The sequence below is a fragment of the Oppia nitens genome, unplaced genomic scaffold (genome assembly GCF_028296485.1).
Source record: "Oppia nitens isolate AA-2021 unplaced genomic scaffold, nextdenovo-longstitch-racon4-pilon3 scaffold12_pilon_pilon_pilon, whole genome shotgun sequence".
Taxonomy (NCBI): Eukaryota; Metazoa; Arthropoda; class Arachnida; order Sarcoptiformes; family Oppiidae; genus Oppia; species Oppia nitens.
Genome location: NW_026533191.1, coordinates 570,124 through 598,061, shown reverse-complemented (window position 1 = coordinate 598,061; position 27,938 = coordinate 570,124).

Here is a 27,938-nt window from a genome sequence, read left to right as displayed (position 1 = left end):
CTAGAAAATGGAGATATATATAAGTACTTAGGAATTAAGCAAATGCATAAATCTAAAATGACAGAAGTTAAAGAAGAAATAAAGAAAACATTAAACCAAAGAATAACAAAAATACTAAAATCTCAACTAAACTCAAACAACAAATTCAAAGCAATAAACACATGGCTATACCTGTACTGACATACTCGTTCGGAATAATAAAATGGAGTAAAACAGAACTTGAGACAATTGAAAGACATATAAGGCGACAACTTACAATGTTTGGACTACACCACCCTAGAAGTTCTGTAGCACGACTATGTGTTAGTAGAAAACATGGGGGTAGAGGGTTACTAAACATTGTAAGCCTTGAAGCCAAACAGCGAGAATTGCTGAGAAAATACCATCAACAAAAATGCAATGTCTCAGAGCTCCACAAAATAACATCAACACTCGATTACAACTACACACCTCTAAATCTCAGCAATAATGAACATCAAATAGAAATACAAAATGAAAAAGAGAGGATTAACACATGGGCCTCAAAAGAACTTCACGGAAGATACCGGGCAGAACTCAACCAAACACACGTAGACGAAGAAATGTCTACAAAATGGTTGAAGTACGCTGGTCTTCATGGAGAGACAGAGGGGTTCATGATGGCAATACAAGATCGAGTGATTCCGACACGAAACCATCAGAAATACATCCAAAAGCTAAATATACCAACAGACAAGTGCAGGATGTGTCATATGGAGTCCGAAACAATAGAACATATACTAAATGGGTGTAAAGTACTCACAAACACCGAGTACCTAAGCCGTCACAACCAAGTAGCCAAAATCATACATCAGGAATTGGCAATAAGATTCGGACTAATTAAAGAACCATTACCATACTATAGATACGAGCCACAAAGTGTAATGGAAAGCAACAGAGCCAAGCTCTACTGGGATAAAGAAATAAGAACAGATAAGACTGTGGCCCACAACCGCCCAGATATAGTACTAGTAGACAAACATCAAGATAAGGCGTACATAATAGACATAGCGGTCCCACTAACACACAAACTACAGGACACGCATAGTGAGAAACGTCGAAAATATACAGACTTGGCCTATGAGATCAATAAGATGTGGCGCATTAAGAAAGTTGAAATCATACCTATAATCTTGTCATCAATGGCCGTAATACCGAAAAATCTGGCCCTAAGTTTGGAATCACTGGAAATCAGAAAAACTAAGATCTATGAAATGCAAAAAGCAGTGATACTTCAGAGTTGTAGAACAGTCAGAAAAGTACTAGACTTGAGTTGAGTCTAACCAGTCGTGTCTCTGCCACCAAAAAGTGGCCGACACAACTGTGATCACACCGGAACAACCGTGATATACAAAGATAATAATAATAATAATAATAATAATAATAATAATAATAATAATAATAATAATAATAATAATAATAATAATAATAATAATAATAATAATAATAATAATAATAATAATAATAATAATAATAATAATAATAATAATAATAATAATAATAATAATAAACTAGCATTTACAAACAAGCAACATATTTCCAAAATTATATATTGATACTAAATAAATAAATTAATTTTTGTGTTTATCATAATAATCAATAATTTTAATTTTAATAAAAACTTATATATATATATTTATATAATTATATTTTTAACAAATTGCATATTTATAATAAAAAAAAATCAGAAAAACTCATATTGTTATAAAAATCTACTAGTATATTTTCTATATAATAATTTACATTATTTTTTTTTTAAAAATAAAATTAAAACTGTAGATTAAATGTATTTTGTTAATAAAAAATTTTTTTTTAAAGGATGAATTTCCATGCATTGACTATATAAATACTGGACATACATGTATTGATTTAGTGTATAAAACTATACATAATTATCAATTGAATCAACGTTTTCATCAAATACCAGTCAATCAGATAAATATGTTTGAAATTATAACAACTAATGTTGTAGACATCGATCAGTCATATTTCAAATTTATTTATTTGTTTGATAAATGGGTAAATTGTAGTTTGATTATTGTAAATAACATGAAATATTTGTTTTTTTTTAATAATATATTTTATACATAATTATATTTTAATAATAGTTTTGGGCGCTTATGTTGACAACAATTATAATCAATGCACTGCTAATGCATTTAGTAAGCAATGGTCGATATAGTGTTTATAATAATATTATTAATATGTTTAAAACATTGGTCAGTCAAATACCCAAACAGTTTATATGTTTGAAAATACTAATCAAAAAATTTAGTATTCAATATTGGACTTATATAATGATAATAGTTATGTGGATATTATTATCCACTCTATATGTTATGGTATTTAATAGTTTTATATTAAGCCAATATTTTAATGTCAATTTAGTACCGTTTGTTCAATCATTGGATGATATAGTAGTTGGCGATCGGATTGAAATGATTACCAGTATAGCACACAATGACATATTCATTGATATTATCGATAAAAATCAAAAACGTATTATAAATGAAAAACATGATAAATATTTGAATTATTCAAAAACAATGAGATTGTATAAACAAAAATTTTCCTATCAATTTAACATGGTCAGTATGATCATGGACAAAAAAGCAATATCAATAGTGGATTCAGAGTCAGCAAAAATATTAAGCATTTATTTTCCCAATTTAAATATAATTTCAGTTAATTTAAATTTGATGACAACTTTAAATGTAATTACAATTATGTATTCAACTAATCAAACAAAACTTGACAAACAATTAGCACTTATGTAAATATTTTTTTAAAAACTTTTAATATATATATATCTAGAGTTATATTAATTAATTTACTATTTTACTATAAATCTTATTATTTGTTTTTTTTTATAATTATTTTAGTGTCAAACGCTGTATTGAAAGTGGTCTACAAAATCATTACGATTTAGTTAATCAATTAATTAGTAAAATAGTTGGAAAAATAGGTTTTTTAAAACTTAATAATTATGTTAATCTTGAAAAATATACTATTAATCCATTGGATAATCCCATAAAATTTGTTGACTTATTTCATTCAGTATTTGTTATACTATTAACTGGTTATGCAATCAGTATTTTAGTATTTATTTTTCAGATTATTAAAGTTATTATTTTTAAAATTACTAATAATGAATACCTATTTTAAGATTAATTTACATATTTTATTATATAAATTATTAATAAATATTTATTATTATTTTATACCATTTTATATATATATATATATATATCCCTAATATATATAYATATATATATATATTATATATATATATATATATGTTTTGTATATATATATACAATACCATATACTAACCTATCTATATATATATAATTAAATATTATATATTAGTATACTATATTTTACTATATGTATTAATATTATTTTTTTTTTAAATAAAATTAAAATTTATGTAAACTATACATTATGTATGATAACATTATAATTAATAAATAAAATAATTATACATTTTATTATATATATATATATATATAATTTTTAATATCAATAAAATTAATATCTATTAAATATTAAAAATTAAATTGATAACAATAACAATAATTTGTAAAATTTAATAACGTAAATGTATTTTTATTTTTTAATTATTTCTAAACTTTTTTTATATTTTAATGCAAAATATTATGCTTATATATATAAACATTATTTTAGGTTTTTTTTTGTTGAGTATTACATTATTTTCCTAGTAATTATAATTTTTTTGTAATTTAAATATAATAATCAGGGAACAATAACAATAATATTTTTATTTAAAAAATCCATTTTATAACGTAAATGTATTTTTATTTTTTAATTATTTCTAAACTTTTTAATATTTTAACGCAAAAATATTATGCTTATATATAAACATTATTTCAGATATTTTTTTGTGTATTAAATTGTTTTACTATTAATTTTTAAAAAATTTACAAAAAATAATATTTACAAAAAATCTATTTAATAAAGTAAAAGTATTTTTATTTTATTTTTTAATATTTTCAAGCATTTAATATTCTAATGTAAAATATTATGTTTATATATAAAAAAAGGTTTTTATATGAGTATTACATTGAGTTTTAATAGTAATTATAAAAAATAAATAAATTTACATATATTATTTTAATGTAATAATCAGGGAACAATAACAATAATAWTTTTATTTAAAAAATTYATTTAATAACGTAAATGTATTTTTATTTTWTTTTTTAATTATTTCTAAACTTTTTAAWATTTTAATGCAAAATATTATGCTTATATATATATAAACATTATTTCAGGTTTTTTGTTGTTGAYTATTAAATTGARTTWTACTAGTAATTATATTAAAAAAAAAATTTTATAATCTATTGATAAATAATCAGGGTAAGATTATGGATTATAAAGAGCTTACAATTRTAATTGAAGCATTTTTTAAAAAATATAAAACCAATGTTATTTGTAAACAATTAAACAATAAAACAAATATTATTGTAATAATAATACCAACTGTAAGTTATTATTATTTTTTTTATTTTTATAATTTTAAATTAAAACTAAAAAATTTAATATTATAAACCCATTTATATTTATATATTTGTTTAGTATATCTATGGTTTTTATCAGACAATACTCAAWCATATATCGTGTCAATTGAATTATCAAATTAAATTAATAAGAGCCACWTCWATGGTAAATAATTTTATTTATTTATTTATTTTTATAATTATWGCATATTTCAAAAAATTATATCAACAAAAAAATTGATCTTAAAATTTTAAGTTAACAATTATTTTTAAGTAATTAAATTAATTTAGTATTATAGTGTCTATATTTTAATGATAATATATATATATATATATATATATATATATATTTGATAGATTTGATTTAAAAATTATTAATAAACATTTAGATAATATTGCATATTTAATAATAATAATAATAAACTAGCATTAAAAATATTAAATTTAATTGTTTTGCATATTTAAAAAATAGTAATATTCATATATTTTAAAAAATCAACTAGTATATTTTAATACTAATATTGCATATTTAAAAAATTTTAAATTTTTAAGTTAACATTTTTTTTAAATAATAATTATATTAATTTAGTATTATAGTGTCTTATTTTAATCAAATATATATATATATTTGATAGATTTGATTTAAAACTTATTAATAAACATTTAGATAATATTGCATATTTAATAATAATAATAATAATAATAGACTAGCATTAAAAATATTAAATTTAATTGTTTTGCATATTTAAAAAAATAGTAATATTCATATATTTATTAAAAAAATCTTCTAGTATATTTTCTATATATTTTTAAAAACATAAAATTAAATTAAAACTATTAGTTTAATACAATTTTTTAATATATATATTTTATTTGTAGTATGAATTTCAGTGCATTAACTTTACAAACACTGGACATACATGTATTGATTTAGATTATAAAATATATCATAATTACCAATTGATTAATCGTTTTCATCAAATACCAGTCAATCAGATAAATATGTTTGAAATTATGACAACTAATGTTGTGGACATTGATCGCTCATATTTYAAATTTATTTATTTGTTTGATAAATGGGTAATTATTAGTTTTGATTATTGTAAACTACATGAAATATTATATTTTTTAAAAAAATAATATATTTAATATACAATTAAATGTTATCAAATAGTTTTGGGCGCTTATGTTGACAACAATTATAATCAATGCTATAATAATGCATTTAGTAAGCAATAGTCGATATAGTGTTTGTAATAATATTATTAATATGTTTGAAACATTGGTCAGTCAAATACCCAAACAGTTTATATATTTAAAAATAATAAACAAACAATTTAGTACTAATTGGACTTATATAATGATAATAGTAATGTGGATATTATTTTCYACACTATTTGTTATGSTATTTAATAGTTTTATATTAAGCAACTATTTTAATATAAAATTAGTACCGTTTGTYCAATCATTGGATGATATAGTAGTTGGYGATCGGATTGAAATGATTACCAGTATATCACACWTAGATATATTMAWYGATATTATCGATRAAAATCAAATGAGTATTATWATTGAAAAACAAGAAAAATCTGATAAATATATTGAAAYAWTKAAATTGGATAAAAATAATCAATTCAACWTGGTCAATTTGATYATGGACAAAAAAGCAATATCAATAGTAGATTCAGATATAACCAAAATATTTAACATTTATTTTCCCAATTTAAATGTAATTKCAGTTAATTTAAATTTGATGACCACTTTAAATGTAATTACAATTATGTTATCAACTAATCAAACAAAATTTGACAAACAATTAACACTTATGTAAATATTTTTTAAACTTTTTAATATTTATTTATCTAGAAATATATTAATTACTATTTAACTATATATCTTATTATTTGTTTTTTTTAATAATTATTTTAGTGTCAAACACTGTATTGAAAATGGTTTACAAAATCATTACGATTTAATTAATCAATTGTTGGGTAAAATACTTGGAAATATAGGTCTTTATAAATATGATAATTATGTTAATCTTGAAAAATATACTATTAATCCATTGGATAATCCYATTAAAAATGATGACTTATTTCATTCAGTATTTGTTATACTATTATTTGGTTATTTAATAAGTATTTTTCTATTTATTTTTCAAATTATTAAAGTTATTATTTATAAAATTAAAAATAATGAATACCTATTTTAAGATTAATGAATTTGTTTTATTATATAAACTATTATTTTATGTCATCCTATATATCCCTTATGTTAATCAATGATATATATATATATATATATATATATATATATATATATATATATATTTATGCTATTATATATATACAGTAAATAGTAATATAAGATACTAATCTATCTATTTATAATTTAATATTATATATATTATTATACTAGATTTTACTATACAATGTACCAGTACTAAAACTATTTATTTATTTATTTTTTTAAAAATAAGTTTCACAATCAATAATTTGCTGTTATTATAATTAATAAATAATATAATTATATTATTTTATAATATAATTAAAAATACAAATTTCATTATATATATAATAACAATAATATGTAAAAATTTCCATTAAATAATATAATATTATTTTATTTTTTTAGATTGTTTTTTATAAATCGTTAATATGTTAATGTAAAATATTTAGCTAATATATATATATACAGTATATGTAATATATTATTACACATTTGCTGAGTGTAATATTTTTGTAATTATTAAAAATTTTACGATTACTCAAATATTTTTTTTTAAAAAATTGTTTTTAATACTAATGGATTTAAAAGAGATTAGAAATGTAATTGGTGCATTTTATAAAATATTTAAAAACACTGTTATTTGTAATCAATTTAATAAATCAGTAACAAATATTATTGTAATAATAATACCAATTGTAAGTGAATTTTTTTATTACTTAATTTTAAAAAAATTAATATTATATTTATATTTTTTATTAGTATTTGTATGGTTTTTATCAGACATTACTCAAACATATATCGTGTCAATTGAATTATCAAATTAAATTAAAAAGAGTCGTTTTAAAAGTAATTAATTAATTACTTTATATTAACATTAATTCAAAAAATTACTTTTAACAATTAATTTTTTTTAAATTTATTTAGATATTAAATGTTTATATTTCTTAATAATTTCTTTATATTAATATTAATAGTATATTTAAATTACATATAACTTTAATTTATATATTATGTAATTAGTATGTTTTTGTTGTTTCAGGATAAATTATCATGTAATGATTATATTAATACTACACATACATGTATTGATTTAAATTATAAACTATATAATAATTATCAATTTAATTATCGTTTTCATCAAATACCAGTCAAACAAATAGATATGTTTAATATAGTGACAACAAATATTGTAGAGATTGATAACTCATATTTCAAATTTATTTGTTTGTTTGATAAATGGGTAATTATATAAACATAGAAATTATATATATTTTTTTATAATGTAAAGAAACAATATAAATATTCCTAATAACTTAATATACTATTTAAATGTTAAAATAATAGTTTTGGGCGCTTATGTTGACAACAATTATAATCAATGCTATAATAATGCATTTAGTAAGCAATGGTCGATATAGTGTTTGTAATAATATTATGATTATGTTTAAAACATTGGTCAGTCAAATACCCAAACAGTTTATATATTTGAAAACATTAAACATACAATTTAGTAATTATTGGACGTATATATTGACAATAGTTATGTGGATATTATTTTCGACACTATATGTTATGCTATTTAAAAGTTTTATATTAAGCAACTATTTTAATGTCAAATTAGTACCGTTTGTTCAATCATTGGATGATATTTTTGGCGATAGGATTGAAATGGTTTCCAGAATTGCAAACAAAGTTATATTGAATGATATTATTGATAAAAATCAAAATCATATTATAAATGAAAAACAAGAAAAATTTTTGAAATATATTGAACCATTGAAATTGGATAAACAAAAATTTTCGGATCAATTGACCATGATTAATATGATCATGGACAAAAAAGCAATTTCAATAGTAGATTCAGAGGCAACCAAAATATTAAGCATTTATTTTCCCAAATTAAATATAATTTCAGTTAATTTAAATTTGATGACCACTTTAAATGTAATTACAATTATGTATTCAACTAATCAAACAAAACTTGACAAACAATTAACACTAATGTAAATATATTTTTTAAAACTTTTTAATATTTTTTTCTATTAATCTATAGTTATATTAATTAACAATTTAACAATTTTATTATTTGTTATTTAATATTATTTTAGTGTCAAACACTGTATTGAAAGTGGTTTACAAAATCATTATGATTTTGTTAATCAATTATTGGGTAAAATACTTGGAAACATTGGTTTAGCTAAATATGATAATTATTTTAATCTCGAAAAATATACTATTAATCCATTGGATAATCCCATTAAAATTATAGACTTATTTCATTCAGTATTTATAATACTATTAAGTGGTTATGCAATCAGTATTTTAGTATTTATTTTTCAAATTATTAAAGTTATTATTTATAATATTAAAAATAATGAATACCTATTTTAAGATTATTGCATTTGTTTTATTATATAAACTATTAAATAAATATTTATTTTGCATTTTATATCAACCTATATATATCCCTTAAATTCAAAAAACCTATTTTTATCACTGATATATATATATATATATATTGATATTATTATATATTAACCAAAATATAATACTAGATTTTACTATACAATGTTCCAGTACTAAAACTATATATTTAAAAAAAATTTCCTAAACAATTATTTGTTGTATAATATATACCATGTATGATAGCATAATAATTAATATAATAATATAATTATCATATTTAATAATATAATTCAAATGTTAATTTCATTATATATATATATACTGTATATATATATATTCAACAACAATATTAATTAAAAATTTCTATTAAATATTATTTTATTATTTTTTCAATATTTTTTTAATTCGTTATTATGTTAATGTAAAATATTTTGCTAATATATATATATATGTATTATTACAGATTTGCTGATTGAAATATTTTTGTAATTATTTTTTGTAATTATTAAAAATTAAAAATTTTATTATTTTTGTTACCTAAATAGTTTTTAAAAAAAATCACTACTAATGGATTTAAATGAGTTTAGAAATGTRATTGGTGCATTTTATAAAATATTTAAAAACACTGTTATTTGTAATCAATTTAATAAAACAATAACAAATAGTATTACAATAATAATACCAATTGTAAGTATTTTATTTTTAGTTGTTTTTTTTGATAGCGAAAATAACAAATTAATATTATAAACCAATTTATTTATTTTTTTTTAATTTATTTATTTTAGTATACTTACGGTTTTTATCAGACATTACTCAAACATATATCGTGTCAATTGAATTATGAAATTAAATTAAAAAGAGTCACTTTTAAAGTAATTAAAATTTATTTTTAATAATATAATTCAAAAAAATAATAATTAAATAACAAATATTTTATGTACACAATTAATTTTAATTTTAAATATAAATTAACAATTAACAAAAAAAAATTTAATAACTAGATTTCTAAACTTAATTCTAATGTGTTTAGATTTTAATGTTTATTTTATTTAAATAACTATTTTAATTAATATGATTTTTTTTGTTGTAGGATAACTCAACATGTAATGATTATATTAATACTACACATACATGTATTGATTTAGATTATAAAATATATCATAATTACCAATTGATTAATCGTTTTCATCAAATACCAGTCAAACAAATAAATATGTTTGAAATTATTACAACTAATGTTGTGGACATTGATCACTCATATTTGAAATTTATTTATATGTTTGATAAATGGGTAATTATAAACATAGTATTTTAAATTTGTTTAATACAAATTAAAATATAAATATTCATAATAACTTAATATACAATTAAATGTTAATAATATAGTTTTGGGCGCTTATGTTGACAACAATTATAATCAATTCTCTGATAATGCATTTAGTAAGCAATAGTCGATATAGTGTTTGCAATAATATTATTAATATGTTTAAAACATTGGTCAGTCAAATACCCAAACAATTTATATATTTAAAAAAACTAAACAAACAATACAGTACCAATTGGTCGTATATATTGACAATAGTTATGTGGATATTATTTTCCACACTATTTGTTATGGTATTCAAAAGTTTTATATTAAGCAACTATTTTAATGTCAAATTAGTACCGTTTGTTCAATCATTGGATGATATTGTTGGCGATCGGCTTGAAATGGTTTCCGGTATCGCAAACAAAGTWATATTCAATGRTATTATTGATAAAAATCAAAATCRTATTWTAATTGAAAAACAAGAWAAWTTTTTRAATTATACAAAAACAATGCGATTGGATAAAAGWAATTTTWACGATAAATTGTCCATGATCAATATGATCATGGACAAAAAGGCAATATCAATTATTGATTCAGAGACAGCCAACATATTTAACATTTATTTTCCAAATTTAAATATAATTTCAGTTAATTTAAATTTGATGACCACTTTAAAAGTAATTACAATTATGTTATCAACTAATCAAACAAAACTTAACAAACAATTAACACTTATGTAAATATTTTTTTTTAAAAATACTTTTTAATATTTTTTTCAATTAATATATAGCTATATAAATGAACTATTTAATTATTATTATATATTTTTTTAGTGTCAAACGCTGTATTGAAAGTGGTTTACAAAATCATTACTATTTAATTAATCAATTATTGGGTAAAATACTTGGAAATATAGGTTTTTATAAATATGATAATTATGTTAATCTCGAAAAGTTTACTATTAATCCATTGGATAATCCCATTAAAATTGATGACTTATTTTATACAGTATTTATAATACTATTAATTGGTTATCTAATAAGTATTTTAGCATTTATTTGTCAAATTATTAAAGTTAATATATTATTTTTATAAACTATTAACTAATATCAATAATAATTGTTAATTATGTTATAATGAAATACAAATTATTTTAATGTAATGCTTCTATAAATGTTAAAATCAATGTTAAAATTGATTGATATTTACAGGTATTTCGTTGTTTTTAAAAATATTTTATTAAATATTTTTATTTAATCATTTTTTTGTAATTTTTTTTTTATATTAATTAATTTGTTTTTTTTCTCAAAACAATTAAATTTAAAAAATTCTAAATGATTTCATTTAATAATTATTTTTATTAATTAACATTTTTGTTATTAAACTATCATTATATTACATTAAATGTGATATATATATATATATATATATATTAGTTATATATAACATATTTAGCATTAAATTATAATTTACATGAATTTACTAGATTTTACTAAACAATACTTACCAGTACCTAATACTAATTTTTTTTGTTACAAAAAAAAATAATAATTAATTCATAAACTATAATATGCATATACATGTATGTATGATAACATTGATAGTTATACTGATATCTATACTGATACTGTATATAGAAAAATAAAAATTAATAAAATACCTAAAAAAAAATTTTTTTTTCTAGATTTTACTATAAAATCTAATTTCATTTAATAATTTATTATTACCTTTTTTGTTATTAATTATCATTATATTACATTTAATGTGATATAATATATTTATACTCCTAGTTTATATAATAAAATTAGATATCAACTTGATCTATTTATAATAAAATATTATATATTTATTAGTAGTAGTATACTAGATTTTACTATACAATATGTACCAGTATCTAATACTAATTTTTTTTTATTACAAAAAAATAATAATTAATTCATAAACTATAATATGCATATACATGTATGTATGATAACATTATAATTAATAATAACATAATTATTAATTTTTTTTAAAAAAATAATTTAATTCAAATGCTAATTTCATTATATATTTATATATAATAACAATAATTTAGTAAAAAATTTAATAATGTAATATTAAATGTTTATGTAGTATTTTTTCATAATTAAATAATTTAAATGTCAATTGAATTATATCCAATTAAATATAACTATTAAATCGATAATAATAATAATAGATAATAATGTAAAAGTATTTTATTTTATATTTAAATAATTTTTACAATAATTAATATTTTAATGAAAAAATATTTTGCTTATATATATAGATATTAGTAGATTATTCCGAGTTTTTCACTATTACATTGATGTTTGTAATATTTTTGTAATCATTTGAAATCAACAATATTTATTTAAAGTAATTATTTAAAAATTAAAATTTTTGTTATTTAATTATTTTTTAAAAAAAATAATAAAAAATGGATATTAAAGACATGACAAATATTTTAACAGCATTTCATAAACTATTTAAACCAAATATTATGTGCAATCAATTCAATAACAAAAATATAACAAATATTATTGTAATAATAATACCAATGGTAAGTATTTTTTTTTGTTTGTTTGCATAATTACAAAAAGAAAATTACAAAAAAAAATTTATATTATTTATCAATTTATATAAATTTATATTATTTTTTAGTATACTTATGGTTTTTATCAAACATTAATCAAACATATATCGTGTCAATTGAATTATGAAATAAAATTAAAAAAAGACATTTTTAATGTAAATAAATTATTATTGTTAATAAAATATATTTTTTTAAATTTAATTTATTTATAAAAGTTAATTAAATAATAAAAGTAATTTTAGCTTTTTGCGCATAAATAAACTATAATATTTATTATTTAATTATTTTATGTAACTTTTATTATTATTATTATTATTTTTTTAAAAAAAATTAATTGAATATTAATTAATATTATTGTTAAAATTATTGCACTATATATTTGACGAAAATAGCATATGCAATATTTTTTTTTAATTAATACAAAGATTTTTTTTAAAAATAAAATTAAAACTAGATTAATATAATTTGATTAATATGATTTTTTGTTGTTATAGGTTAAATTACCATGCAATGACTATATTAATACTACAATTACATGCATTGATTTAGATCAAATGCCTGTCAAACAAATAGATATGTTTAATATATTGACAACAAATGTTTTGGACATTGATAACTCATATTTCAAATTTATTTGTTTGTTTGATAAATGGGTAAATTATAATAATATTTTTATTTATTTGTTTAATACTTAAATACAATATAAATATATTCATAATAACTTAATGTACTATTTAAAATGTTAACAATAGTTTTGGGCGCTTTTGTTGACAACAATTGTAATCAATGCTATAATAATGCATTTAGTAAGCAATTGTCGATATAGTGTTTGTATGAATATTATGATTATGTTTAAAACATTGGTCAGTCAAATACCCAAACAGTTTACTAATTTGAAAATACTAAACAAAAAATACAGTACTTATTGGACGCATATATTGACAATAGTTATGTGGATATTATTTTCCACACTATTTGTTATAGTATTTAAAAGTTTTATATTAAGCCAATATTTTAATATCAAATTAGTACCGTTTGTTCAATCATTGGATGATATTGTTGGCGATCGGATTGAAATGATTTTCGGTATCGCAAACAAAGATATATTTATTGATATTATTGATGAAAATCAAAAACTTATTATAATTGAAAAACATGAAAAATGTGTGAAATATATTGAAACAATGCGATTGAATAAACAAAAAATTACGGATCAATTCAATATGATCATGGACAAAAATACAATTTCAATATTAGATTCAGAGACAATCAAATTAATAAAAATTTATTTTCCCAATTTAAATTTAATTGCAGTTAATTTAAATTTGATGACCACTTTAAATGTAATTACAATTATGTTATCAACTAATCAAACAAAACTTGACAAACAATTAACACTTATGTAAATATTTTTTTTTTTAAACTATTAATCTATACTTATATTAATTAACTATTTTACTATATATATCTGATTATTTGTTTTTTTAAAAATTATTTTAGTGTCAAACTCTGTATTGAAAGTGGTTTACAAAATCATTACGATTTACTTAATCAATTAATTGGTAAAATAATTGGAAACTTTGGTTTTTATAAACATAATAATTATGTTAATCTCGAAAAATATACTATTAATCCATTGGATAATCCCATTAAAATTAATGACTTATTTCATTCAGTATTTATAATACTATTAATTGGTTATGCAATCAGTATTTTAGTATTTATTCATTATTTATACATATTTCAATAAAATTATTTATAGTAAAACTAATTAAAATAGTCTAGAAAACTAATCTTTAAAATATATCTAAAAATTACATAATTTTTTTTATAAACTATTAATAAATAGCAATATATATAAAAATTATTTTAAAATTTTAATAATCTCTATACTCTTAAAATAAAAAATATTATATTATTAAATATCAATTAATTTATTTTTTAAATGATATGTTGCTATAAATGTCAAAATCAATGGAAAAAAATTGATAGATATTTTCAGCTATTTCTGAATAAAAATATGATTATAATTTTTTTTTTGTAAAATTTTTTTTACTAAAATATATTTTTAATCATTTATATGTTGTTATTGTTATCAAACTATAGTTATATTAAATTTAATTATAGTTAAATGATTGTAATAGCTATAGTATAATAGTATTAATTCATAAACTATAATATGCATACACATTATCTATGATAACATTATAATTAATAATAAAATAAATATTAATTTTATTTTAATAATATAATCCAAATGCTAATTTCATTATACATAATATATAATAACAATAATAAGTAAACATTTTAATCTAATAATGTAATACTATTTAATTATTTCATATAATTATAAGTTTGCCAAAATATTAAGCATTTATTATCCCAATTTAAATGTAATTACAGTTAATTTAAATTTGATGACCACTTTAAATGTAATCACAATTATGTTATCAACTAATCAAACAAATCTTGACAAACAATTAACACTTATGTAAATATCTTTTTTTAAAAAACTGTTCTAATCTATAGTTATATTAATTTACTATTTAACTATATATCTGATTATTTTTAAAAAAAATTATTTTAGTGTCAAACGCTGTATTGAAAGTGGTTTACAAAATCATTACGATTTAGTTAATCAATTAATTGGTAAAATAATTGGAAACTTTGGTTTTTATAAATATGATAATTATGTTAATCTTGAAAAATATACTATTAATCCATTGGATAATCCCATTAAAATTGATGACATATTTCATTCAGTATTTATAATACTATTAAGTGGTTATGCAATCAGTATTTTAGTATTTATTTTTTTTAATTATTAAATTTAAAGTATTATATTTATAATGTTTTTTATAAATGTTAAAAAATATTAATATAAATACCTATTTTAAGATTAATACATATTTTATTATAAACTCATGTTACGCAAAAGTCGTTTAGTTTAGTTGATTTTAACCAAAATAATTATTAAACAAACACTTAAGAGTAACATCAATAGATAGTCTATATTCATATTAATTAGTTAAATAAAATTGTATAATAAAAAAACTATTATTTAAAACAACTTATTATTTATTTATATTTATTAACAAATACTGTTTTTAAAAGACTTAGAAAAAAACAATTATATAATACATTAATTAACTATTAAAAAAATATAACATTTTATTTTTTACTCTCTTTTTCTCCCATACCCATCTACCTCCCATATCTCCTAACAGAATCCTAATATATATAAAAAATGTAATATAATATTAAATAATAATAACATAAATAATATGTTAAATTAACCTTGGTAATTTAATATAAATAATATATTTTAAATAATATATTTAAACTACATTTATATAATTATATAAACTAATAAAAACAATAAAAAAATATTTAAATGATTATTAATTAATAAAAAAAATGACAATAAAAATAATAATTACAAAATTATCTTGTATTTATTTATCCTAACATTTCCCTCCCCTATAACTTTACTAAACAAACACGATAATTTTGCATTACAAAAAATTTAAATCTAAAATATATAATTAAAAACATATATAAAATATAAATATAAAAAATATATATGTATTCATTTAATTAAATACATTTACAATAACATTATAAAAATATTAAATTTAATTTTAAATAAAAATATATATCTTATTATTGACGGTGAGGAATGCTGTCCTTTTTGTACATTATAGTGCACGTACCATAAGTGCAAATCAAACGTTTTGGCTGATTGTCCATCCAAATAAAGTCCTTAAACGATACGTCAACAGTTTGCTCCCGAACGACATCGAATCCTGTCAACATATCAATGGCCAATTTTACCGGTGACAACAATTTAAAACGATAATCGTTGTCCTTTACGTATATCTGCCATAATTTTTGTGATCCTATAATGGATATAGAACCGCACGCTAAAGCGTTGTCCAAACAGTCAATTGGTACCTGTAAAACTATTTCTACGATTTGTGGCCGGAAAAGTGTAAGATTTGTATAATTGAATGAAATTACAAAATGATTGTTGTAATTAACAAGATCTTTGTTTTCCTTTACTGCATAATAATTTGAAAAATATATTGTACGCAATGTCTGTCTACAGTATAAGGTTAAAAGTACAGCAATTGATAGTATCAATAATATTAGGTTTACCCATACATTGATAGGGTTAGCACTCGTGAAATGGTCTAAAAAACCAATATTAATGTTGGTGTCTATAATTTTAGCGGAAACACCTGTAGTTTCATTCACAATAATTACACCTACGGTAAACAATCGAATAAAACCTAAACGTATCATAGTTAGTGTCATTGTTGTAATAGTTATAAATAAAAATGTTTTTGTAATTGAATGGACTATTGAAGTCCAATACAACAAGTTATCAGTGTTTGAACTTTTAATTTTGACATAATTTAACTGGTCTGCATGCGTTTCAAGTGTCTCATACATTGTATTTAGTATGTTAGCACTTGCAAAGTTATCTAATGTTAAATGTGTGTTATATTTATTTGTATCGAATTTTTTTATGTTTACAGAAATATCTGGTATTTGGTCACTCTGTTTGTCAAAATTATGATATTTTCTAGTGAATTTTTTGTCAAATATAAAAACTGGGGTTTTACTATTAATCGTATCTAATCGAGAATCTCGTTCATTCAAAGGGCCATAAATAGTGTGTTTAGGTGTCTGTATATAACAGTTTGAGTCAACTATTATCTCTTCAGCCCATTCAGATAGCTGTCGACTTTTAGCACCAGATTTCTGATTGCCAGATTGACAAATAATATCATAATTACTAATTACATCCCTATGTATTATCCATATATTATCTGACATCCTTATTGGACTGTAATTGTCCATTAAGGATAGCTCAATTTGACAAAACTTTTTTATAAAATTTATATCCCAATTCCAGAGACTAACAGTACATTGGCTAACTGTTTGAATTAATGATCTATCAAGTGTGAAACATAGATTGTTTCCGCTTATTGTTATACAGCTTAAAGTCGATAAATCTATTTCACCGATAATTTCTTTGTTATCAAAATCGGTTAGCCATGACCGTTCAGAAAGGGATATTCTAATATAAGTACTGTCGGCATCTAACCGACCGTACCACTGACAATAGTCATTACTACAGGGTATTGGACTTGTTATAGGTTTCAAAATATTATACTGTGTTTGTGTATTGATTGTTTGTAAAGGTATAGATAGCTTTAAAATTATACCATTTTTATAAATTGAAAACTTAATTAATGGTAAAATATAATAAATGTCAATGTTTTTGTGGGAGATACCTATTGTATAGAGTGGTGACACACCCTCATTAACCTTAATTAAGATATCTTTTAAAATATCAGGTGATATTAGAGTAGAGGGTATTAATCCTCGTCTCATTTGGATTAGACTCTCTTCTAAGTCTTCAACAGTAAAACCATATAATAACATATTATGTAACTCAACCAAAGCACTAATGATTACATCATTAAGTTTGACTTGTATTCTCTCAAACAATTCTAAATCTTGGGTTATCATTTTAATCTTTGATAAAGTATTTATATGGGAATTCATAACATTATCTAAACTTTGAATGTGGTTTCCTATTTGCGTTAGTGCTTTGTTTACATTAATAGATCTATGATTAACTAATTTAGTTAAACCTAATAAATTATTTTTTAATAGAGAACTCTTATCGTTTTGTAGTTTGATTTGCTCCGACAATAGCAGGTATTTCTCTTGAAGGTCAGTAACGTCACGTGATGTAGACGTACCAAATACTGCACTCAACGCCTCTCCAACAAATGGGATCAAGGCACGCTTTTGCCTATATAGCCAACTATGCGCCGTCTGCTGCTGTAAAATACTGTTAAATTTATCGTGTAAAATACCGTTAAATCCATTTGATGCATTCAAAACGAGGCTAATCATATCATTAAAGTTGTCACATGTGGCCCTTAGCGATGATCTATAAGATTGATTGTGACAATCAAAATACATCTCTGGTATCTTGAATTCTTTGTCCAAAATCGCCGGAAAATCGATTTGAATGATTTGAGTCCAATATCCACTGAATATCATCGCTTTACCGTATTGAGATATACGTAATCCATGAGAACCGGTAGCTAAAAGATAAGTCTGATTCTCTAGGGGCGATATTTTAATTGTATATACATTCAAATATACAAAAAATAGTAAACAAACACTATATTTTAAGGTATACATTATTAAAACAATTGCAATTTTATATTATTTGTGTGCACACATTAATAAACCATAAATGTTTAAAATATTTTGCGCAAATCAATAATAAACACATAACAGTACAGGTATTTTAACCTTAAACATAATTATTGGCCAATTAGTAGACATGTCATTGAATGAGCATGCTCATTTATTATATAAAATATACGCATTATGTATATTTTTAACCAATTAAAACCATTATTTATCGATATAAACCCATTAAATATCGATTTAAGCATATAAAATATAATATATGTAAATGTAAAAATAAATTTGAATCGATTCCAAAAAAAATTAGTAAACAAAATATCAATTATATTATTGAATTATTATATTAAATTTTAACTCCATATAATAAAATATAATTATAAAATTATATATTAATTATCAATTAAGTGTTATTCAATAAAAATGAAAGTAAAATATTTTATAATATATTATTACATAATTAGATTCAATAGTATAATATATCAATTAAAAAGCAAATATATATAAATAGTAAATTTAAATACATATCATATTTAATATATATTATTTTATATATTTATATAACTGTAATGTAATTATAATTATGTAAAATTTAATTTAATTAAATTATATTTTAAATTAGTTTTTATAGTTAATTTCATATACAATAAAGATATTTAGTATAAATTTTTATTACTAAATTTAGTTCAATTTTWTATATATATATTATATTAAATTAAAATTAAAATATATTAAACAAATATATATTAAATTTCAAAATACTATATACTAGTTATAAAATATTATTATTATATGTAATTTTAAACCTATAATTAATGAAAATTGCCGTAATTTTAAAAACATTATAAATAACAATATATTAATATCATATTCAATATTTTAAATAATATTTATAAATAATTATAATATATTTTAATTTATCTAAAAATTAATTTAATCATAAATATTATTACCGAATCTATACGGCCTTTTGTGCTGACGTCTAGGTCTAGAAATTAATCTTGTTACATTATTATTATCTTTTATATTATTATCTATTATATTATTATCTAAAATATTATTATCTATTATATTATCATTATTTTTTGAATTATTATCAATTAAATTACCTTGATCTCCTGTGTTGCCATCATTTTGATCCAATTCATATATCTCGGTTTCATCACTTTCATTGCCATCGCTATAGTTTTCAATTTGATTTATATCGGCTAAATATTGTCTAGGTAATTTGTGAGTCTCAAGAAATTTATAATCATTATTATAATAGTGTTCTAAATGTCTTACATTAACCTTTTTGTGGATATTATAATTATATACATCTTGTATAACATAAACATTATTATGGCATTTCATAATAACAATATATGGACCTAAAAATTTTTGTTGTAGAGATTTGTGTCTTTTTGGGTCTAAATGTTTGTTTCTAACTAAAACTAAATCACCAATTAAATATATAGGTTGTCTATGATTTTCATTATATATTTTGGCTATTTTTATCTGTTTTGATTTTATCCTATTTTTAATTTTTTCAATTTCTTTCTTATATAAGTCATTTGTTTTATCTGTGAATAAGTTTGTTATATTTTCTGTTTTTTGTTTATAATTTAAATCTAAGTCAGTAAAAGTATACGGCAAGCGGTTGTATAACAATTCAAATGGGGTTTTATTTGTAGTACTATTTCTCATTGTATTTAAAGCAAATTTACAACTAGGTACAAATAAATCCCAATCTTTTTCATTTTTAATATTTGTACGTAAATACTCTTTAATAGTAGCGTTAGCGCGTTCAATTTGACCCTGACAACTAGGGTTATATGGCGTGCTAAATTTTTGAATTGTTGGGGGATTAATAGATATAATTGCTTGTACGATTTCACTTAAAAATACTGTACCTCTATCTGATTGTAAGACTATAGGAGGTGAATGTCTATTAATAATATCTTCGTATATGAAATTTGCAATTGAAAATGCATCTTGATTAGGTATAGCTCTCATTTCAACATATTTAGTGAAGTTATCTATAGCAGCAACTATATATTTATTGCCTCTACTAGTCAGTCTATATGGGCCGGTAATATCTATCTGGACCCGTGAAAACGGTTTATCAACTTCTATTAACTCACAATATCCAGGTAGTTTTTTTCTATTTATTTTATTTAATTGACAATTATGACAATTTTTAACAAACTCACTAATATCATTAAACATATTTTTCCAGTAGTATTTAATTTTTATTTTTTGATAGGTATTTTCTGGGCTAAAATGACCTGACATAGGGTGACAATGATAATTACTTATTATATTTTCTCTATAAATATTTGGTAAAACAATACAATAGTATGCAATACCATCAATAATTACTTTTTTATATAAAATATTATCATCAATATTTATCATAAATTTACTATTATAGTTATTATTATTTTCTATTTTTAAAATAATATCATTAATTTCAATATCTTTGCGCTGTTCCTGGGCCATATTTATCGATTTACATTGGTTATTTTTGAATATCTTAAACCCTACATGTGGACAATCAAATTCAGTTTTATCGTTATCTATTGGTAATCTAGATAAATTATCTGGTTGACAAGTATGTTTTGGTGATTTATAAACAATATCATACTCAAAATCAGTCATATATTGGGTCATATTATACATTCTAGAATTAACCTTAGTACTATTTTTTAACCAACAAATACTTGAACTATCTGTAATTATAGTGAATTTTCTGCCTATCAAATATGGTCTAAAATAATTTAAACAATAATATACTGCAAAATATTCTTTTTCACAAATTGGCCAGTTTTTTTGATAACCAGATAATGTTTTACTGACATATGCAATAACATATTCATTTCCATCTTTGTCTTTTTGACACAGTGTGCCGCCTAATTCATAACCTGAACTGTCAGTCTTTAATATGACCTCTAAATCGTCATTAAAATGGGACAATATTGGGGCATTTATTAATGAATTTTTCAATTTTATAAAAGCATCTTGTTGTTTGTCGGTCCAGTTAAATTTGGTATTTTTATTTAATAATTCATATAACGGTTTACTAATTAAACTACAATCTTTTATATGATCTCTATTAAAATTTATATGACCTAAAAAACTTTGTAATTCTTTTGTATTTACAGGTCTAGGCATCTTAACTATTGCTTCTACTTTTTTATCATCTAATGATATACCATTCTCATTGATTTTATATCCTAAAAACTTAATTTCATTTGATCCAAATATGCATTTGCTTGGTTTAATTTTAAGGTTATATTGTCTAAATCGATTGAATACAATTTCTAATCGATATAAAAATTGTTCAAATGTATTGGCATAAACTGTTATATCATCAATGTAATTTACTAGTATATTATATTGTAATCCAGACATCACTTTATTAATAGTTCTACAAAAAGCAGACGGGGAGTTACGTAAACCCTGTGCTAAAACAGTGAACTGGTAATGACACGTATCAGTAGAAAATGCAGTTTTTTCTTGACTTTCTTTATCAAGGGCAATTTGAAAAAATGAATTAGTCAGATCAATTTTTGCAAAATAATTTGAACCACTAAATGTATCTAGTACAGTTTTTATAGCTGGTATAGGAAATGTATCTGGTTTAGTTATAGAATTTAGTTTACGGTAGTCCAATACAAGTCTAACACCGTCAGGCTTTGGACACAATAATACTGGACTATTATAAGGTGAAGTAGATTCGATAACTATACCAGCGTCAACAAATTGTTGTATTTGTTCTCTAATAAATTTATTTTCAACCGGTGATAACTTATAATTAGGTATATTAATTATTTTATTTTCTGTAATTATTGAATGTTTCATTACATCACAGTAACCCATATCTAATGGATGTTTACTAAAAATATCTGTATATTTATTTAATAGGTTTGTTAACTGATTTTTTTGCAATAAATTTAAATTTTCTCCTAAAATAAAATTAATTTCATTGTTTTGTTTATTTGATTTGTTATTATAATAGTCTCTTATTTTATTTATTACTTGGGATTTTCTGGTAATAATTTCATTATTATTTAAATTATATATTTCAAAATTATTAGTTAATTGTTTCATAGAAACTAGTTTTTTCATAGATTTTTGGCAATAATCTAATGAAAATGTTGGCTCAACAAAATAATTTGAAGTAGATTTAATGCCTAAAACTTGATTTTTATAAACATATTTTTCAAACGGTGTATAATTTGCTATCAACATTTTGTGAGTAGATTTATTATTTGATATAAATAATGAATTTGCAGCACTTAAGTCATGTTTTTGTGTCAAATTTATTGTGGGTTCAATATCGCAAAAAATATATTCATTTGAATTACAATTAATATCAACAAATTTATAACTATTTGGTGGTATTTTATAATTATCATTACTATGAAATTTAATTTTATTTAACTTACTTATACTTATATTATTATCATAAATGTTATCATTTATCTAATAATTATTTATAGTTATAGTGTTAGTATTATAACTTATATCTATTTTAAATTTAATGAAAAAATCCGATCCTATAACAATCTCGTCAACAATATTTTGACAAACAGTTACTATATCTAAATTATAATTATTATCATTATTTTTTATCGTAATATTAGTTTCACCTATAGGTTTAAATTCATATCCATCAATAGTTGTCGATTCTATAGAAGTATCTCTAATTTTTAGTTTTAAATTATTTGCTAATTTTAGTGAAATAGCCGTAATGTTACATCCTGTGTCAATATTTGCTAAGCAATTATAATTATTAACTAAGATAGGTATATATATTAAATTATTGTATTTATATAAATCAAATTTTAATGATTCGAGGGGTTTATATACTGTTGGGATGGGCCCTCGTTCACATCCCGATAACGGTTTAAATTTTCGACATTATTGTCGATATCTGGTTGTGTACTATTTATCTGTCTAATTGTCTGATTAGTATCAATTTGTTTAGGTATAGTTTGATTTCTGTTTGTATCTATAAGATTTTGACGATTATTTATCGATCTACTATTGGTTTGGCCATTGGTTCGGCCATTGGTTTGGCCGTTGGTTCGGCCATAGGTTTGGCCATTGGTTTGAAAACGATTTTCATATTTATTATTTCTATTATAGTAAACTCTAGAATAGTTTTGTCTGTTATTTGGTTTATAAGAATAATTATTAGTATTAGTGTCATTTTGATGTCTATTATTATTATTGAAATTTCTATTATTATTGTTAGTGTTGTTAAATTTACGCATTTGAAAATTATTTGATTGAGATTGTTTATTATCTGTGTTATAACCTTTGCTTTGACGATCTTTGTTTGGACACTCATACGATTTGTGTCCAGCATCACCACATGCAAAGCAACGACCAGGAAATTGTGGGATATTTGGACGATTTGTTGGGCTTAACGATTGGTTATTGGGATTTTTTAAATTATTTCTTTGATTATTATAAGTAATAGATTTATTATTATTTTTATCATTAAAAGTAGTACTTAAGTTTTGTTTTGATTGAGAACTACTATCAATTATTCTATTCATTTCAATAAAGTTTTCAGCATTTATACACATTTGTCTAAATTCAGAAACACCCCCTTGGAATGGCCAGACACCTACATTAAGTATGCGATTTCTAAGCTCTGGTTTTAATCCAAATGTTAATATTTCAACCTTTTCTTTAGATCTCATATTATCATTTACAGACTCTATTAAATCTAATCCACGTCTAATATATATCCTAACTGTTTCATTACTGTATTGTCTCAATGTATTTAAACGCATTCTGTTAGTTATTCCCTGATCCTTTGCCTGAAACTCACTCAAAAATGCATTTTTAAATGTTTGCCAATTAATAAAATCTAAATTTGCAAATGTTTCTGTGATCCAATTGATCACATCATCTGTAACAAATTTAGCAAAATTTTTAATTTTATGGTTGTCTTTCCAGCCATTTATTAGTGCCGATTTTTCATATTTTTTAAGCCAAACTTTAGGGTCAATATCATAGGTTAGTTTAGGTGGTGAATGTATTGTGTTTGTATTAATTGTTAACTGCTCTAATGCATTAATCAATTGATCGCCAGTATTGTTACTGTGAGGAGTGTTAGATTGTCTATGACTCAAATTACTGTATGTATAACGGGGCGGTCTATTATAGAGAGGAGACCGTGTCCTGTCATTCTGTTGGCCAATAAGCCCTATACTTGTCGATACATGCGGTCTATTAAGTGTTGTATACACTGTATTAGTTATAGTGGTGACCGGCGCGGACGTACTACTAGTATATATAGGTACAGACCGGTTTATACCGGTTGTTATGACAGACATATTAGATACTAATAAATTATTAAAGTGTGAGTCAGCATTAAATGACTGCATTGCAGTGGTAGGCGTACTGTTTATTAAATTAGGTATAGAGTTACTGTACAAATTATATAAGTGAATTATATCATCAATATTCATAATATCATATAATTTAAGCCATGATAGCTCATAATTGTCTATGTCTAGATGATAATCAGTGAATAGTCCACTAGAAACAAAATCTGGGACAAACTGATACATTGTAATCCAGTTAATAACTGGTGGTTTGTCTAAATATGCACTCTGACCTCTACTAACTGTAGGGTTAGCAATAGTAGTAATAACAGATTCATTATCACTATTTTCGTCATTATTACCATTATTACCGTTACTTCCCTCCCCTAAAATTGGGAGACCGCTACTAAATAAATTAGTCATTTTTCTTACTAATTCCGGGGTTTCCTTGGACTCCGAGAGTACGGACAACCGATCCTTATCTCCACCAAGTGTTACGCAAAAGTCGTTTAGTTTAGTTGATTTTAACCAAAATAATTATTAAACAAACACTTAAGAGTAACATCAATAGATAGTCTATATTCATATTAATTAGTTAAATAAAATTGTATAATAAAAAAACTATTATTTAAAACAACTTATTATTTATTTATATTTATTAACAAATACTGTTTTTAAAAGACTTAGAAAAAAACAATTATATAATACATTAATTAACTATTAAAAAAATATAACATTTTATTTTTTACTCTCTTTTTCTCCCATACCCATCTACCTCCCATATCTCCTAACAGAATCCTAATATATATAAAAAATGTAATATAATATTAAATAATAATAACATAAATAATATGTTAAATTAACCTTGGTAATTTAATATAAATAATATATTTTAAATAATATATTTAAACTACATTTATATAATTATATAAACTAATAAAAACAATAAAAAAATATTTAAATGATTATTAATTAATAAAAAAAATGACAATAAAAATAATAATTACAAAATTATCTTGTATTTATTTATCCTAACACTCATAATAACCTATTAATCATTATCAAAAAAAATTAAAACTAATTGAAATATTTAAACTAATCTCAATATATTTATAAATATTTTATTTTTTATAAACTATTAATTAATAGCAATAGATATTATTAAAAAAATTACTACAATATTAAAATATATTATTTTTATTATATTATAAATGTTTTCTATGTATCTATTTTTTCAGATCAAAAGTTGCTATAAATGTTAAAATCAATGTTAAAATTGATCAATATTTTAATGTATTTCTAAATCAAAATGATATTAAAGAAAATTATTTTGTTTTAAAAATATTTTATTTAAATATATTATTAATTATTTATATAGTATTTTTTGAAACAATTTTTTTAATTATCATTATAATTATATATCAAACTATTATACATTTAGTAGAAATATATGTAAGTATAATAGATATAAATATATTATTACAACATTTAGTATATTTAGTTTATAAATTATTATATATATATTTTACATGAAAATACAATTGCATTTCTATTATTGTGTTTATAATTACATTTGAAAAAAAACTTTAGTAAATATAACAAAAATAATATTATTAAAAAATAAAATTAATCTATAATTTAACTGATAATTTTTGACAGACAATTGACTATTGATTTATGTAATTAAATCTAATATAAGTCTATTAAAATGATAATTATATATTTATTTAATTAATTTTTTAAAATAAAAATTATTAAATAAATATTTTCTGTTAGTATATAGTTTTCATTTATTATTGATCGATATTATATCATATAAATTAAATTATCAAATAATATGATGATTTGGTAATATATTTTTTTGCATATATATTATAATAATAAATAAAAATTTTATATATAATTAAATTAATTTACTAAATTAATATCTTTCCATCATATTTAGTGTATGTATAAGTAATAACAATAGGTGTATATATTTTTATAAATAAATTTTAATTAAAAGAAATCTAATTTAATTTGTGATTTATTTAAACAATTCATTATTAATACACAATAATAATAGTTATTATTATTTTCGATTTAATTTAAAAAGTTGATATAAAATCTAATAAAAATTTTAATTATCTTATAAAATCATTAATTTCATATATATATATATATATAATATAATTGTTTGAATAATAAAAATATACAATATCTGCTAATATATCAAACTAAAAATTATATTAACAAATAATAATACCATAAGTAATTGATAGATAAAATAAATTAATGATTATTTTTTTTAAATTTTAACT